This window comes from Camelus ferus, chromosome 6 (assembly GCF_009834535.1).
Source record: "Camelus ferus isolate YT-003-E chromosome 6, BCGSAC_Cfer_1.0, whole genome shotgun sequence".
Taxonomy (NCBI): domain Eukaryota; kingdom Metazoa; phylum Chordata; class Mammalia; order Artiodactyla; family Camelidae; genus Camelus; species Camelus ferus.
The window spans coordinates 44,312,883-44,330,182 of NC_045701.1; the positions used below are offsets into that span (position 1 = coordinate 44,312,883).

A 17,300-nucleotide genomic window follows, 5' to 3' on the forward strand; every position below is an offset into this window, starting at 1 on the left:
TATTCTTTCTAATATTAAATAAGGAAATAGTTTACCCCTCCCTGACCCCCCATCCAAGTTAAAGCTTAAATGGGAAAATACCAGGGAAAAAGCAGGCAACATTGAAATGTCTTTTTCTTTTTTTAAATAAAATCTTTTTTTCAACTTGAAAGTAATACATGAACATGGCAAAATACAAAAATATTAAAGTAGAAGCTTTTCTAGGTTCAAATTCAGATAACAAAACTAATACAGAGGTTTTCCAAATTTATGGCTTACAAATGCTGAATACGGTACTGTAATTTCCTTAAGCTGACAGCTGAGCGTGCAAGAAACAGAAGTCCGCAGCTGCCGTAAATGAAGAGGAAGATGAAAACCAGAGCAGGACGCGTGAGCTAGGGCCACGTGTGCTCTGTTGGGGGGGGGGCACACACAGGACACGGGGCCATCTGCCTGAAGAAGGCAGAGTGGAACTGAGATCCCAGCAGTGAAATATACTCAGGAAAATTACTAGGAATCTTATCTCTGCCTGGTTATGGGTGACAAAAAGTCTTGCCTGAAAAATCTAAACCTCAAGACTATGTTTTAAACATAATCCCCTTCCTATAGATTGATTCTACCAACCTCATAAAACACCAGGAGGAGAAATTTTGAGAAGCATAAAACTACCATGAGTTTTTGGCATACATTTTCTATATAAATATAAATACATACACAATATAAAAATAACGTTCTTTGGCCAGTTTCAGTGTTCAAAGGGGACAGTTGCAGATCTGTTAGAGGCATGGCTCTTATTATAGACTCTCAGGGCTCCTTGAGAATAGAGGGGTGTACGTTTGTAGAGGTAATGTTTTCATTTTTTATTATTTTTTTGTTGGTGGGGGGAGGTAGCTAAGTTTATTTATTTTTGGAGGAGGTACTGGGGATTGAACCCAGGACCTTGTGTATGCTAAGCATGCGCTCTACCACTTGAGCTATACCCTCCCCACCTGAAGAGGTAATGTTTGAGCTATTTTTAGTGTTTCAAAATATGATTCTGTACTTCAAATGATTTATTTACCAGAGATAATGATGAATGGGCTATTAAATAGAATTTTTAAAATAATAGCCAAATTATAGCAAAACATTGGTTTCAAGGGAAAATATTTATTTAAACATTTACTGAAGAGTCAAAAGCTTTTAAATAATGAATTAGTTGATAACCAGAATTTTTAAATGCCAACACAGGGAAAATCCTATCGTCTCTCTATCATGGAAGTTAACAGCACACAGAGTCTCTGAGCAATATAAAGGAAGCTGCTAGGTTTGAAGAGTTGAAAATAATACAGAACTATATAAAATGAGTAGTGAGTTGATAATAGAGTTATACCCATCATCCCTGGAGCCACAGTATTGTCCTATTCCCACGCTGAAAGGTCCACCAATGAGCTGTCACTCAGTGGTTGAGTCCATACCACGCCTAGTACTATCACCTGACAATGAAATCTGACTAGTGTCAGGCATGCCTAAGGCTCCCTTACCTAGCTTATCCTCTGCTCCTTTTTTGACAGCTCCAGAATGGAGTTTATTTCCTACATTTAATGGATTTGTCATAAACCTTAATTGAATCTTCCAGATAAAAGAAATGGAGGACAACTTCAATAGTCTAGCTTGTAGCCCCGCTAGATTCCTCAAGACCTGCATATCAATCCAGGCACTCAGAAGATGGCCTGGGATAATTGCAAATCGTCCTTATCAGGTCCAAAGTATAAATCCTTTTTGGTCTTTCTAAAGGTTCAGACTTATGATTTTTAGGAAGGAAAAGGATTTCAGTAAAAGAATTTGTAGTTGGAGGATCAAATTCTCTAACCGTTTTATATTTTCCCTGAAAGAATATCAGATAACATTTAAGAATGAAATTTACTATTAGAATGCATACTCCTTAGGCAAAAACATTTTGCCAATACAACATAATCACTTTTTTGAAATGACAACCAATACATTTCAGTTTATTTTTAGAGTATTTTTCAAGGTTAGGATAACAAATACATGTGTACTCAAGGTATCATTTTCTTAATCATATAAAACTTTAAAATTGGGCAGGGGTTTTCAGATATTCAACTGCTGTTAAAACACACAGAGGCCATTTTATTGTTCAGCCCCAAGTGTCTTATCAAACATTTTTATGAACTGATAAAAGAGGATTTTAAATTTGTATATTAGGATTTAAAATTCTATCAAAAAGCACCTGCACCTGAAAATCCAGTACCATCTATTTCTTTACTGTGGTCAATATTTTTTTCCTATTATGAGTAAGAAGGAAAGAAGAAGAAAAATTAGAGCTTTATAAAATGAACTATTTCTATAAAGTGCTTGTTTATTCAGTCTTAGAAATCTTGTGTATAATCAAATCAGTTGTATTTTTGACAGTTGTTTCCCAAGTCATACTATGCAAAACCAAGATTTCTGGAGGGGATGGGGGAAAAAAACTATAGAGAAATACTAGTTTTCTAGCAAAACAGCGATGATTGATGTGGAAAATTGTAACCTAAAGATATAAGGTTATTTTGCTCTTATTTATGAATTTCTGAATAGGCAATTTCATTAGTGCCCTTCTGCTTCAAATAAAACAGCTGTGCAAAACATTCAGTTTTGAGAACAACTTCCCCTGATGTTTAAAAGAAATCCATCTATCATAGTTTTGGTACTTTTATATTGTTTTGAAAGTAGACTCCTAACTTTACAATTGAGGTATCTCGTTTCTGTCCTTTATTCATGTGGGCCCCTGAGCTTTCACTTTCTGTTTTCCTATTTCTCTAGGAGCTTTTGAAGTTGTTTCTAAGCAGAGGTATCTGGATATTTTAATAAAAGTATGAATTGATAAGACTTTTTAAAATTGGAGTATAATCTGTTACAGTGTATCAATTTCTGGTATACAGCATAATGTCCTAGTCATGCGTATATAGACATATATTCATTTTCATTAAATGTTATTACAAGATATTGAATATAGTTCCCTGTGCTATACAGAAGAAATTGTTTTTTATCTATTTTTATATATAGTGGTTATCATTTGCAAATCTTAAACTCCCAAATTTATCCCTTCCCACACCGTTTCCCCCAGTAGCTATAAGATTGTTTACTATGTCTGTGAGTCTGTTTCTGTGTTGTAGATGAGTTCTTTAGTGTCTTCTTTCTTCCTTTCTTGCTTTCTTCCTTCCTTCCTCCCTTCCTTCCTTCCTTTCTTTCTTTTCTTTCTTTCTTTTCTTTCTCCACATATGAGTGATATCATATGGTCTTTCTCTTTCTCTTTCTGGCTTACTTCACTTAGAATGATGATCTCCAGGTCCACCCATGCTGCTGCAAATGGCATTACTTTATTCGTTTTTATTGCTGTGTAGAATTCCATTGTATAAATATAAGACTTTTTGTAATGCTTAACTATGCTTCCCAGCTGTGCCCTCTTCCTTGACTAATTACCCATTTTGCCTGGCTAACTTCTAACTATTCTTTCTCTCCTTAGTTTCTGCTTCCCAGTCAAAAAGCCATTCCTAACCTCTTGTCCCTGGACGAGGCATCCCTTCTAACCCCTTCCATAACCCCTCATATCATTGTACACCACACTCTATTAACTGTTCCCTTCTCTGGACCCCACACACTCAGGGCATCAGTGCAGCCCAGTGCGTAGCATAGTGCTGGGCACGTTCCCACTTGAAATGAAAACTCAGTTTCCTCTCATGACTACATACATGTCAAAGGCCCATAGGATGAGAGTAGGTTATCACTTACCTTCAGCATGTTCTGTTCACTTAGATTTGTTTCCCTAAAATCCACTCAACAGCAAGTATCCGTCTAATTTTATTTAAAAAAAAAAAACAGCCAAACTTTTCCATGTTACTATTGTTACTTTTTGTTTTGTTTTCTTCAGTACACTGGTATGTTTTGTTTTCCCTTGTTTCAGGAAGCATCTTTTTTTTGCCCCCTGGCTGGTGGAATTGTATTTCTTATTTTTTCAGTGCCTCTATTTTAAACCCAGCCTGTCTTTTGGGGAGACTTATCTTGTGTCTTCCTGATGATGTGTCTTGAACGTGTTGTTATAAGGATTTTAAGACATCAAGTAGAGCATTTCACTCTTATGCACTGGACTTAACAGTGTAGCCTTAGATTGCTTTATACACTCGTTAATGCCTTATCTTCTCTCTGTTATTTTCTTGCTAAAGGCGTATGGACTTTTACAAATATATTGGGCCTTTCAACACTATCATTCATCCAAACAAATATTTTCTGGGATGTACTTGAGATATGATCATTCTGGATCAATAAAATAGGATCTTCTTTGCTACTGTCTTAAATTATTTTTCCTGTTACAACTCTTCTCTTGTGTTGCTTAAAGTATATTGCTAACTTATTTTCATTTTTTCCTCAATATATATTTCTATTTTTTATTGAAGTATAGTTGATTTGCAATGTCATGTGTATATATATTCTATTTTTAAAGTTTATTACTTTGTTTTCTCCTTTGATAGGACATTATTATATTCAAAATAATCTTGTGTTTGCTGTCTCTTACAATCTCAGAAGAATTGAAAAAAATGGCTAGAAAGAGTAAACTAGCATTTAATCTAAATTATTTGGATGACAGAATACAAAACCCGGTGAATGAAGAAAATGCATTAGGGAGTGTTGATTTTTCAAGTAAAGAACCTGGTAGATGGTCTCATAAAATTTTATTTGCTAAACTGATTAGATTAACTTGGCTAGAAACATGAAAAATTAGATTGAAAACTAGCCCAAGTAGCCTAAACCAGATAATAACATATATTCCATGTTGACGTAGGTAGCTTAGATTGTAGTCAGTAGACAAGCTCAGCTTTGGATTTTTTATAGCTTTTTTTTATGAATGTCATGGGTCTGAAAATAACCAATGAAAATCTCAGTTTATATGTAATTGAATAACAATAGAAATATCACTAAAATCTTGATCTTATGAAGTTTTTGAGGACAGTTGTAAGTATGGTTAGACAATACAGCAAGAGTCAATTGGGAAAAAATGGAATTAAAATGAAGAGGATGAAATAGCAGTTATGACCACAAATAGTAACATAAAGGGATGTAGAAACCAGTACTTGAAACCGCCCAGGTTTCCTCTTATGCTTCATCTTCTTCCTTGTGATTCCAACTGAGAACTCGGGTCTTGGTCCCGTGCCCTCTCCCCTCACCTCTCCTGGAAGAGCCATCTCATCAGGGGCTCCAGAGGAACACATCTGAGTCTGAAGAATGGCTTTCATCTCTGCAACACCAGGCCAGGAGCTTGGTCCTGTGTCTCCATTAACTAACAGGAGTCCGAAAGGGACGTCTAGGCTTTGTTAATTATGATATTGCTCATCTCAAAACAAAACATTCTGAAGAAAAAAGTAGAAAATTCGTTTTATACTTTATGCAGTGATGCACAAACACTAAACCAATGACTCTCACAACATTTAAGAATAAGTGGGCATGGGGCGTTGTCTAGGTTTAGCATAATTCACTTTTTAGACAAGTAATCTATGTCAGTGAGCATACACTCTTTGACATCTTTCCTAATACCATGTGCAACAAGCTTTTCAAGCAGGAAGTCCTTCCTTTGGGTCCAACTTTATGCAGCTTTTCTAATTTATCTTAAACATACACACACACACAACTATTCCTTTCCTTTTGAATGAAAGTGTCAAATTAGCAATCAGAACTAGTATAGCCAAGAAAAAATGTTTTGTTGTTGGAAAACTATACAAAATAGAGTTGAGGGCCAAGATTTGCTTATTTAATGGAAGGTTCTTAGAAACGAGAATGTCTAGTCACAATGACAGTCACATCTGTCCTGCTGTTGGGCGCAGAGCCCGTCAGATGATGACTTGGTTTGTCTGCTCAAATAAGCCACTTTGCTGAGACAGCAGTTGCCTGCTTATCACTCCCACCCTGTGACCAGCATTCGTCCTTTACCTAATCTTCACTTTCTAGTTGCTGGCTCTTGATGGCTCGGGTAACAACTCTAATGTAATTTCTGAGTTGCTGTTTGCATTTAATAGGTATTAAATTAAATGTGCAATTGGTCGACTGGAGATAAAAGTATCATTGAGCTTTTGGCAAAAAAAAGCTGAAACATATATTACATTCCAATGGGAAAACCATTAGCTTTAATAACTGGATATGAATTGTTGGCATTTATTATCCTTGTCAGTATGCTAATGCTCATTAGATTTTTAATGAGAGGATGGCAATAAAAGCGTGGCATAGAGTTAAAAATGGATATTAATTAGGGTATTAAAATGTCCTTATTTATGTAGTTCTGAAGAAGAAAGCTGGTAACTGAAGAAACTCGATGATTAAAAACATTTTTCTCACTCCATTCCTTTTCCCTTCTACCTCTATTATTAAAATATATGAACAGAGAAACAGAAAAAAGAAGTCAGTATATAACCACTTAAGGGTGAATCTTTAGGACATAGCCCTTGTGACAGGTAAAATATATGATGCCAGGGAAATAAAAATTTTAGCTATGGAAAAATAGAACTACATTATAGCACTGTATCATTTACAAGTGAGAAAACATACAGATTATAAGTGCTCCTATCTTAAGAGGCTGTATAGTGAAGGCTGAAAGTAGTAAATAATAATAAATAATAGTTACCAGGATTTAAATCCTGGCTTCGCTACTCACTGGTCATGTACTTAGTCTTTGCACTTTCACTTTCTTGTCGGTAAAATAAGAATAAGTCGCATAGTCTATGTCAAGCATTTAGTATATTCTCTAGCACAAGCTCATCTATTACTACTTCTAATCAAGCAAACTAATAATGGTGGCATACTTAAAAATGTAGCTTCAATCTCTACATCTTTTAACCACTCATTGACAAATCTGCTTATTGTGGCATATTCTGCTGAAGCTTGTAGAACCTGGTAACCCCAATTTTGTGCATGTCTCTTGCATGTTCCTTTAAATAAATTAATGACCTTTATCTAGTGCCAGCCTGCAAGGCTTGTGCCAGGTGTACAGGATACAAAGATGAATGAGAAATAGCTCCTCTGTCTTCAAGGAAACATTTACAACTCTTAGCAAAATTAAAAATTTGGATTTTGTTCAGATTTTATGGAAAACTAGGATTTGTTCATTTAAGTGGAAAGTGTTTTTAATTTATCAGAGTCACTACTGCCTAGCTATAAAATAGATGATATGTAATTACGTACTCTTACATTTCCTTGAAATGACCCAGCGTTATTTCTCTTTTCACTAGGGCACATGTACAAAGGAAACTGACGTGTTATTCTTCACAATAGAATGATGAATGGGGAAACATTTGAATAGTCTTTATTTTGTACAGCAGAAAATTTTTCACAGCAAAATTGAACAAAAGGGACAGAGATTGCCCATCTACCCTCTGCCCCTGCACATGCACAGCCTCCCCATTAGCAACATATTCAGCCAGACTGGCAACGTTTGTTACAACTGTTGAGCCTGTGTTGTTACCTTATTATCACCCAGAGTCCATAGGTTATCTTTGGGTTCATTCTTGGTGGTGTACATCTTGTGGGTTTGGACAAATGTATAATGGCATGTATCCACCATTACAGTATCATACAAAGTTGTTTCACTGCCCTAAAATCCTCTCTACTTTGGCTATTCATCTACTCTTCCTTCCACTTCCTGGAAACCACTGATCTTTTTGCAGTCTCCATAGTTTTGCCTTTTCCAGAATGTCATATAGCTGTAACCATACAGGATGCCACCTTTTCAGATTGGCTTCTTTCACTTAATAATATGCATTTAAGTTTCTCCCGTGTCCTTTCATGGCTTGACAGCTCATTTCTTTTATCTCTGAATAGTATTCCATTGTCTGCTTCTCCATTCACCATGAATGGATTCACCTTGAAAGACTCTTCATAGCTTCCAAGGTTTGGCAATTATGAATAAAGCTGCTATAAATATCCATGTGCAGGTTTCTGTGTGGCATAAGTTTTCAACTCCTTTGGGTAAATACCAAAGAGTATGATTGCTGGGTTGTAGGATAAGAGTACATTTAGCTTTATGAGAAACTGCCCAACGGTCTTCCAAAGTGGCTGTACCATTTTACATTCCCACTGGCACTGAATGAGTTCCTGTAGTCCTACATCCTTGCCAGCATTTGGTGTTGTCAATGTTCATTGTAATAGGTCTACAGTGGGATCTCATTTTCATTTGCATTTCTCTGATGACGTGTAATGTAGAGTATCTTTTCACAAGCTTTACCATCTGTATATCTTCTTTGGTGAGGAAGATGGGGAAATTTTGAATGCTTATACACCAATTTTGAATGCTTTGTTAATACCTTTAGCCTAAGCTAAGCTTTGGCTATGGTATACTTACAGGTTGGCAAAACAGCTCCCAGCTGCCCACACTATCAACTGCGCATACCCAGGTTCTGGAGTAACACATACCTAGGATTAAATCTGGCTCTTGCACTTACTCACAGCTGGACATGGGACAAAGTGTGTAACTTGAGAGCCTTCAGTTTCTCTGTCTGTAAAATGGGATAATACCTCCCAAAGTAAGTGTGAACTTTTGATAATGTATAAAAGGTGCTTGGCACAGTCCCTGGCACATAGCAAGTGCTGTGGAAGTGCATTCAAAAAGAAAATTGTTCTGTTTTTTACTTAAAAAACAAAAGTAACAAGTGTTTCAATTATTGAAGGCTCCTTCTCAGAAATCATTTATTTTTAATTCCTCATCCTTAAGACCAGTTTAGAGGATATTAAAGAAAATGGCATAATATTATGAGACATAGAAATATTTATTGAAAATGTAATGTTGAATGATCTTTTCCCCTAGCCTACAATTTACACTGCATGATTTTTTAAGTTGTATAAGAATATTCAGAAATTTGAAATCTTGAAAGACCAAAGTATGAGACCACTCTAGAAGCACATGGTGCTGGGTCAGAAGGATGAGGGCAGTTCAGTGAATCCTAACACAACTGTTTATTAAAGAGAAAGAATGATCACACGAGGTGTATAGGTGTCTCTTTCTAGATGCACTGTTGACAGTTTCAAATGTGCTGTATCGATAGGATTGGCTACTTTAAAATCTAAGTCGATCCTTTCAACATCACCTACAGAGCCCCTCCCTATTAGCTGTTTGCCATGGCCCTTCTTCACTAATCGTCACCCCACGTATCTGTGAAAATTCCCAACCAATCTTTTGCGATACCTCCTGGAAGCCTTAGCTGATACGTTCCTCTCGTCACTCCTGGTAGAATTCTACGTAGTCCTTGTACATGCCCCTATTATAGCAGGAATAATGATCGCTACTGAGGTATTGCAGACTTACTGTGTGCCAGGCATTGCATTTAGGATGTCATATATTTTCTCACTGTTCCCTGTAACAACTCTTTAAGAACAACCTGAAGTCAAGGCTGGAGTGATCCATTTTGGCCAGTTATAATCTTATAAAGAACACTGACCTTTACTTCAAGGTGCAGAATGAATGCTTGAGCTGAACCTACATACTTCTTCAGGTGTAGAGAAAGGCCCTTATAGGCATGTAAGTTATGTAAACAGGAACAAGGTACAGTCCCTGGCCATGAAGAACTCATGTTCTAGGAAGAGATCCAGACAAACTGTTAGGTTGAAGCATGAAAATTGCCATTTTTGAAGACCAGGACTGGTCACATTTAATAATTTTGTATGATTTGACTTCACATTATATAACTCAGGATGCAAAAGCATCTGAATGTTTGCTTTAGGGATTTAATGAAAATAAGAATAAGAGTAGTACTTCTCTAGGTCATAATGCAATTTTTTGTTTTACAAGTGTGTGAATTGATGCCAGCAATTACGTATTATGAGAAATAATATTTATTTTAAGGGAGGAACATAAAGTTCTAAAATCATAGTGTTTAGATTTTATAAAGGTAGAAAGTAAATTGGAAGAAACGTTCATCTGTGTCAAATATTTGTTACAAAAGATACCTAGGTTGAAATTGTCATCTGTTTTCCATATTTGTTCCTAATATTCCACATACTGAATTTTAGTGAATTCCAGAGGAACAGTAGTTTTCAAAAAGACTATTTTATACATACACATACACACACATATTTTACATATATAAAGTTTCTAAATTTAAGGGGGCAATAATCATAAGAATTTCTGATATTCAGTGGGTGAAAATGTAGGTTAAGCATTCAAAGTAAAATGTGATTAATGTATTTATGAGCTTTTTTTTCATATATCAATTCTTTAGCTTCAATAAAGATAATTTAGATAAGGATAATATTTAAATAAGGAGACAGTGGTAAGAAGTGAAATGAATTACTCTCTAACACAGTTGAAACAAAACTCAGCAAGGACAGTAGCAAAATATCTGTGGGGAATACTGAATGTCAGTAAAGCAGCAGGAGATAAACAGAATGTCCAGAGGTTAAAGTGTTACCAAAGTAGTAGTATTCTAAGTCTTTCAAAGTCTCATCAATGTGGAGGATATATTATATACTGGATGAGGCTGAAAAATGGGTCTCCGTGTTTGATGTTATAACCGAGTGCCCGACACAGGCTTGTTCACCAAAGGTGCCCAGCCAGTAATTGTTGCATGAATAAATTAACAGATGGAATATATCAAATCATGGACTTTTAAATATAATTAATCTTTTTAAAAATTAGGAAATCTTCATAGAAATGAAAGCATTTACTGCATTTATGGAAACAAGTCAGTGAAGATGAAAATTCTTGTTACAGGAAGGAATTTTAAAAAAAAAATCTAAGATTAAATGCTTGGTTTTATTCCAGTGCACATTAATGAGTATGATCAGATTCATGTTAAAGACTGTACATTTTACTAGATGATTAAAAAATTGATAAACAAGCCTTTCATCTCTTGTAGATCACAAATATGCTAAGTAAAAACCATTTGAGGGAAGAACAGGCAGCGTTTCAGGTTTTATTGATAGCAGGCTAAAAAGACTTGCAGGGAGAGACGGAGATGGGGGCTTAATGAAATGAAAGAGGAAAGAACTTGGCTTCATCTTTCTTTTAACTTAGGGATCTTGGGCTAATGGCTTACACCTTAAACTCTCTCAGCTGCCTATGATCTTATCTTAATCCACATATTGCAAAGACAAATGTAACAATTTTAGAATTAAATTTCTTATAGAGATGAATTTTTTATTAAATTGGCTGCATGTAACAGAAGTGAAATTCAAAGTTGGCTAAGAAGGTGCCTAAGAAGGTGGTAAATTCCCAGGTGTGCATTGTACCAAATTTGACATAGTTTCCTAGACCATAAGGTCTGCAGCATGATGCACTCTGTGAATTCAGCACCAGGCCTACTGAGAGAAGATAAATCGCAAAGAGGGAGGGGAAGGGGCCTGTCATAACCCAGCTCTGGGCTAGGCTTTCCAGGAGTTGCCATCAGTTGGAATCACAAGGTTAAGTTTGGCAAATTGTAGAGGAGGCTTAGTTTTAAACCAGCTATGTTGTCTGTATCAAAGGGCTGAGGCCGTAGGACTCTTGACCTAGGGTAGAAGACGGTACCATGATTCCAGCGTTTCAGCCATTTGTCAACGATATGGAAATAAGGGACCATGCCCTAGGGGAAGGGGAGCTGACAGGATCCAGGTCGGGGGCCAGGGACTCAGTCACATGTGGACTGAGTATGTTTACCTGCCACATTGGAGTCGGGCTGGGTCATATGACTGACTTTGGCTAATGAAATGTTAGCACACATGACACGAGCAGAGGAATTAAAAGTTCTGGCCCCATTTTGTGCTCTACAGACCCCCAGAAGATCCTAAGGTAGTGCTAGATCCATCAGCCTGGACCCCACATTGAACATATGTAGTGTAGATCCAGTTCAGCCCACAGCCTGGGGCTAAGGCTAACAGACCCACAGCCGAGCCCAGCCCAAGCCGACGGGACCACAGTCGGCCCTCAGACCTTGGGAATACATCCCTGTGGTAGTAAGCCATTGAGTGTTGGATGGCCTCTTTTGCAGCAAAGTGTGGGTGTGTAATTTCCTTTTAAAATCTTTAACATTATCCCTGAGTATTAATGCATATTAATATAAATTTTTCCAGCAATAATTTTTCATTGTCATCAGTTCAGCTTGTGGCTTTATTCTTAAGGGTACTCAGTCCCAGTTCATCTGTCAAGGAAGAAGGTTTTAGTTTAACTCCCCCGTAGTTAGTCCCCTTGCTCTATCCGAAAGATTTCATTAAAACACAAAAGCACTTATTCACTGTATAAATCCTAAATGTGATCAGCTCATGTGCATGCATTTTGGAGAAAAGGACCAGTCAGACCACATGTTTTGGTAAAAGCACCTGAGAAATTATTGCTTTCTTAGAACATCCACCAAACAATCTTTCCGCCAAGTAATTTATACCCAGAAGATATGTTCACATTTTTATACCACTGTAAGAAGCAATTTTGTCATGTAGGAAAGGGTGGTAATCAAAACTGTTCAGTATGATCTGTAAGGCCTATCCTTGGTACATATCTAAACTTAAAAAGGCTATTTGCTATGCTGATGTTTTTGTTTGCTTGGATTTAGAAGACTGATTTGATTCTGAATATAAAACCTTTGTAAAACATGAATTTCCGTGAGGGGAGGTGAATTTTAAAGTGACTTGGCAATTTTGTTTCTGTTAATTTAATGTCTACCCACAGTGGAATTTTAAAGTCTTTCAACTTTAAGCGAGTTGACTGTACTAGCTGTTTTACATTAATGCAGTGTGACCTTTCCTAATTCGCAGTGTGTACCACGACTAAGGTCCATTGTCATTTATGTATTTAGTCCTCACTGTACCTGAAGTTTGTATTATTTTTCTAAAGAAAAAAATTAAACATTCTCATTTTAACTAATCTTTGTAATCAAACTTCCTTTTGGCTACTAAGAAAATATAATTAGTAAGGCAAAACATTAACTATTTCATAGAAATAATAACAAAACATTTATTGAGAGCCTACTGTATTATGTATTCTTCTAAGAGTTTTACATGTATTAACTCAATTATCCTTTACAGAAGTAGATAGGTACTATTATTAGCCCTATCTTATAAAGAGGAAAAATAAGGTAGAGAGAGTTTAATTAACCTTCCAATGTCACACAGGGAGTAAGTAATAAAAGCAAGATTCCAACCCAGGCAATCAGGTTTTAGAGCCTGATTCTTAACCATTTATATTGGTCAATTACTAATGTTATAACTCTAAAGATGGAGCTAATTAGGATGCTCATTGGTCATAATTTCCCCCTTCAAATCACTGGAGCTACTAAAATTCATCCTCAGTTACTGGCAAAGATCATTTTATTGGCACAGTAAAAGGGCAGAATATTGGCAGATGATGAAATATTATCCGCAGGTAACCCAAATCTTAAGATGCCTAGGACTTTGAACCTGGTTATTTTTTTTTTACCAAGATCCTTTGGAGAGAATTATCAGAAAAATGTCAGATATTCAATTTTAAATATTTTGGATGAAGTACTTTAAAATTGAGCCCTTTCCCATGTTTTAATGACTTTATATCTACTGTCAAAACTCTTAATTTAATGAATGGTAGTTGAAGGAACTGGATGGTCAAGTTACAACATCAAAATTAGAAAAAAAAATTTCTATAGGCAGTGACCATATGTTCTTTGTAGTTTTGTAACAACGTGGAAATAAATATTGCTTGCATACTGGGTTGATCAAACATTTGTTCCGGCCTCATGCCGTCAGCTATGTTGGAGGATTTTTGACATAAACCCTTCCATCTCCACAACTGGCTGGAGAAGCTTTGGAAGTAGACCCCTCCTATCAAAGTGGTGGTTAAGTGAGTATAAAATTCATTTATTGGAAAGGCATATCCTGGCACATTCTTGAAAGGTATTCTATGTTATATAAGGACTGAAACTCAACACAAAATAATGATGGAACTTACTGGTCTCTTCTTCAGAGCTCAAAAATTCTGCAGAGCAAAATAATAGAACCAGAGAAGTCTATTTACAGTCAGGGCTTGATGTGAAATAAAATTGGACATTTTGAGCAAAGCAGAATTGCATCAAGGGTTAAACACAAGTACAATTTTCCTTTCTCAGATTATTAAATACCTTAAATTTACAGGAAAGAAAAGTCACAAAACTAGATGCTCAAGAGTAATCAAGAGTCTTTAAAAAAGAAAGATCAGCAAGTTAATAGTGTTGAATAATATGTCTCATTATAGATAACCAACCATCTCAGTTTGCTTGGGTTAGTGAGAGCTTTCAGAGATAGAAGACTTTTCAGTGTGTGTTATAATGCCTAATACCCATGAGAATAATTGTGAAAATTCATATGTATTGTATTTCCCCCCTTGTTTCCTTTCTCTGTTGACTGTATTAAATAAAAGGAGAGAGTATTCTTTTTTTTTTTTTAATGTGTGTGTGCAGGGTCTAGTGCTAAGGATAAGTTCTTACCTTCAAGATGCTTATAACATAGATTGTTTGAAAATTTAAAAGACATCTGAAATAAACCAAGTGAAGATGCATAATCCATGAAACTTAGCACTAAGTATAAAATCTCACAAATCTGGCTATTAATCTTTTAAAATAATTCCCCTTGGCATTTTTTTTCTGGTGATGTCTATTGAATAGCCAAGTAGATTATATCCATTTTGTGTGTTCTCTTTCCACTTAGTTACCTCATAGTCTCAGTGAATTCATTTCATTGACTTGTAGTTTTCTAGATCAGATTTAAGTTCAGTGATGTTTTAACTGTTTTGTTTTAATGAATTTTTATTCTGCATATTTCAGCATGCTTTTTGCTAGCTTATTTTTAGTTTTGTCCACTCGAAAAGGATGCGTTGTTGCAGTGATCAAGGAAATAGTTACATTAAATAAGATTACCTATAAATTTATTTGTTTGGAGGAAGTACCCACATGCAAACACAGTAGCAGCTGTGTGCATGGCCTTTAGGGTGGATCATGTGAAAAACTTTGAGCTGGACATAGTGGCATGGAAGGATGATGGGGCTAACACAAAACCCACTGCTCTGTGGACGCTGTTTTTGCCTGCTTGCTTGTTCTCAGAGCACTCACTGGGCTGTAAGTGCTGTTGGCATTGCTGTTCCATGGTTTATTTTCCATGTACAGATTGTATCTTAGACTGTAAATCAAAGTGTAGGGTACACTCATCATCCGTTTGCTAAAATACTTGTCTTCTTGGCTTTATAAGGTAAAGGTAAATTTAATTGGCCCCCAGAAAGGGAGTTATACTTTCCTCTCCTACATGTGTTCTCTTATAATAAATACTTTTAACCCAACTGGAACATGTTATCTTCTTCCTTTTCCTCCTTTCATGAATAAAGTTTACAATGTTTTGAGAACTTCTTAAAAGATTCCAGTGGCTTTTATAAGGAAACTAAATGGTTCCATTCTTACTGCATGTTAAGTATTGTCCTCTGGGGAATGCAGAGGTATACAAATATATCGCAGCTATGCTAAAACTGTTCCTCTTAATGAAAGATTAGATGGTAATTACCATGGCAAAGAAGATGCAGGTGATGAGAATAATAGCCACAATTTATTGAGTACTTACTAAATATCATTCATTGCTCAAAGTACTTTATACAGACTATCTTATTTAATTGTAACAGCAATCTGAAAGGTAACTACTGTTACTATTTCCACTTTGCACATGATGAAACTGAGGCTTGCCAGAATTAAATGACTCTCTCAGGTTTGCACATCCAGTGTGGGCCCGCCTAGCAGCCCATAGGGATAAAGAAGCCTGTGCAACCATCTCTCAAACACAAGGACACGGATGTGGAAGGAGCAGCTTCCACTTTTTTTTCCCCTCCTGAAATGTAAATTGTTCCTAATATATTCAAAAGCACACTGACGTCTCATTGACGGAGTGTTGCTGGGAAGCAGAGTCCTTAGGCTTCATGTTAGCCTACTAGAAGGTAAAAGCAACATTCGCTGAAATGTAAGTGATGACCATAGAACAAGCCCTCCAGAAGGTATAAAGGAAAGTTTCGAGAGAGAGTATCAATAGAAAGTTGGTATCATATAGTAGTTTTCTTTGGGAGTTTGAGATTTGCAAATGTTAACCACTATATATAAAAATACATAAAAAAACAAATTTCTTCTGTATAGCACAGGGAACTGTATTCAATATCTTGTAATAACCTTTAAAGAAAAAGAATATGAAGACAAATATATGTATATATATGCATAGACTGGGACATCATGCTGTACATCAGAAATAGACACATTGTAACTGACTGTACTTCAATAAATAGGAGTTTGAGTCAAGAGGTTGGAGAGAACATGCAGAGTAGTTTGTTGATGTCATTACTGGAGGGGACTGCTTATGTTAGGAGTATCAGGAGTCTGAAGCAAGGTGTATATTTAGCTGGCCTTGAATTTTCCAAGAGAAGTGTCTAGTGGAAATGAATAGGAAAATTTAAAACTTCGCGGGGTTAGGTTCAGTCTGATGTGTGCTGCTGAATCTTAAATTCTAAAGCAGTGGTCAGATGCCTAACTTTTTGTGTTGGTGCTGGCCAGAGGAGGACCTGGTATCAGAATCTGGACCTCTAGAAGTAGAGGACCATGATGCGAGGTTTGTAAGTCCTCACTGTAGCATGTGTTTCTGGGCAGTGATGCGTTCCCACGGATCACTGTGTGGTGGGGGTTTGTTCTTTCCCAGGGATAGCGCTGTCCTCTGTGTCGGATGAGATAAGTCAATGAAAGATAAGTCAAAAGGAAAGTAAAATCTTCCACCATTCGAACAAGGGAAGGCAGGCAGGTTGGGAAAGAAAAGAGACATAATTTTGATTTGCCACCCTAGTGTCAGCAACTTCACACCCGTAACTTATTTTAATCTTCAAGCAATTTGCTGGTTTGATAATATTATTTCTGTTTTATAGTGAAGAATAAAACTTAGGGCTTGGACAGATTAAAAAGTAGCCCAAGGTCATATAAATAGTAGGTAGGTCTGGGATTAAAATTCTGCTCATCCAACTTCAAATATTTCTTTTTACATTACAGCATATGGCCAGGCAATTTTAGTAGTAGGCCATCTATTGCCTGAATCTGCTAATATGAAATATAAACATATGTTCATTTTTGAATCTTGTGTACTGGTCCAGAGGTTTTGCCAAGACATATAGACAACATCTGTGACCTATAATGGTTTTCATTTCCCTGAAGTTTGTTTCAGTATTTTATGAAATCAGGGATTGTACACTTACAGCTAGCTTTCATTCAAGATTTTCTTTTATCATCAGTAATAGGAGATGGAAGGGAGCTTAAATAGTAGGGTTGAAATGGAAGTTCAGTTACTTTGGGGGAAGATCTTAACTTTTCTTTACTCAGAGG

General features: G+C 36.2%; 3 long non-coding RNA genes across 13 annotated transcripts in view; 2 read left to right on the forward strand and 1 right to left on the reverse strand.

Moving 5' to 3' along the window:
* Positions 1-10,070, reverse strand: part of LOC116664244 — a 28,324-nt gene extending 18,254 nt beyond the window's left edge. The window contains exons 1-2 of the long non-coding RNA XR_004320662.1: positions 10,057-10,070; positions 5,623-5,638 (exon numbers count right to left, since the gene is read on the reverse strand). This is a non-coding gene — a long non-coding RNA (uncharacterized LOC116664244). The remainder of the gene's footprint in view (positions 1-5,622; positions 5,639-10,056) is intronic.
* Positions 1-17,300, forward strand: part of LOC116664242 — a 546,043-nt gene that overhangs the window by 292,740 nt on the left and 236,003 nt on the right. The window lies entirely within an intron of this gene.
* LOC116664249 lies at positions 384-16,975 on the forward strand. The gene is made up of 3 exons (XR_004320668.1): positions 384-393; positions 16,413-16,418; positions 16,524-16,975. It is a non-coding gene; the product is annotated as an uncharacterized LOC116664249 (long non-coding RNA).